Below are 836 nucleotides of genomic sequence, written 5' to 3'. Positions count from 1 at the left end.
GTTCTCAGCATTTCTAACTGGTGCTCAAACTTTACCTTCTAATGTGACTGTCTTGTCTCTAAATTGCCCAACGTCATTGCCTTTATCATTTTCTCGGTTTTCTTACAAGCAAAATTTACTGAGAGCACATTTTAATCCAATCAAATCCTCAATCATATTGTTTAGATATGTTAACGGTACCTGCTGTTTCATTAGTTCCGTTTATGCAACGACAGACTCCAAACTTGCCCCGTTTCTGCTGTATATTTGCTAAGCAAGTCAAGTCCAAAGCAAACTGGTGCTGGAAACGTTACTCCTTGGCAGACACCAAGCACTGTTCTACATGCGTTTTGAGTAAAGAATAAGGATAACTAAAATTACTTTAGCCATTATATCTTTCTCAGTTTTCTCAGCCTTGTTGTTATCAGCTATTAAAGTGAAAAATTGCTCAACCGCAGCCGCAAAGTCTATTAACCATCTGTGCCAGCAAACACAATCATTCCAGAACTGTAATGTAAAAGCATAACTTCATCAACACAACATGATAGATCACCGTCAGACCCAAACCTACCATTTCTTTTACGCCAAAAGCATAGTTTTGAAGATGGTAATTGAACGATTTTGTTAGTCTTTCTGCAATGCGTTAATTTGTGTACCTTTCTCCCTCAATGGTTTCTTGCAGCTGAAATCTGAAATTTTTTAGCAGTTTTAGTGCACGGTCAAACAGTCCAAAGTATAACAAATAATCAATGATTGGTACTGTAAACTATAACTTACCGTGGTCAATTTCGTTGCTCGTTCAATTTGACTCCGGTACTTCGCAAAGCCGTCTTGATCCCTTAATTTGCAAAGAGCCT

The 836-nt window shown here is 37.9% G+C and overlaps 1 long non-coding RNA gene across 1 annotated transcript in view; it reads right to left on the bottom strand.

The window, feature by feature from the left end:
• Positions 1 to 231: 231 nt before the first annotated feature.
• LOC134196416 (uncharacterized) overlaps positions 232 to 836 on the bottom strand; it is a 715-nt gene continuing 110 nt past the window's right edge. Inside the window, exons 1-3 of the long non-coding RNA XR_009972525.1 lie at positions 757 to 836; positions 551 to 668; positions 232 to 486 (exon numbers count right to left, since the gene is read on the bottom strand). The exon at positions 757 to 836 is cut by the window's right edge and continues 110 nt beyond it. This is a non-coding gene — a long non-coding RNA (uncharacterized LOC134196416). The remainder of the gene's footprint in view (positions 487 to 550; positions 669 to 756) is intronic.

Source organism: Corticium candelabrum, chromosome 1 (assembly GCF_963422355.1).
Source record: "Corticium candelabrum chromosome 1, ooCorCand1.1, whole genome shotgun sequence".
NCBI lineage: Eukaryota > Metazoa > Porifera > Homoscleromorpha > Homosclerophorida > Plakinidae > Corticium > Corticium candelabrum.
Note: the sequence above shows the minus strand (reverse complement) of the source record. Positions and strands in the feature narration are given on the sequence as shown.